The following is a 218-nucleotide window of genomic DNA, read 5'->3' as shown; positions in this document are numbered from 1 at the left end:
CTTGTTTTGACCACTCGATAGATGGCATACTGGCCAAAAGATAGGCATCTACGGCAAGGGTCCAGGCAAGACCTGCCCCAAGTCCTCGAAGGGTTAGCAATGCCGTTGTTGACATGCAATCTGGTGGTGAAGTTTTCGGTTTACTTGAATCATTGTGTATTATACATCGATCGACGAAAGTGAGCGGTTCTTTTGTTGTCAGTATAGGGAGCAAAACA

The sequence above is a fragment of the Plasmopara halstedii genome, assembly GCF_900000015.1.
Source record: "Plasmopara halstedii genome assembly, contig: Scaffold_650, whole genome shotgun sequence".
NCBI classification, from domain to species: domain Eukaryota; phylum Oomycota; class Peronosporomycetes; order Peronosporales; family Peronosporaceae; genus Plasmopara; species Plasmopara halstedii.
Note: the sequence above shows the minus strand (reverse complement) of the source record.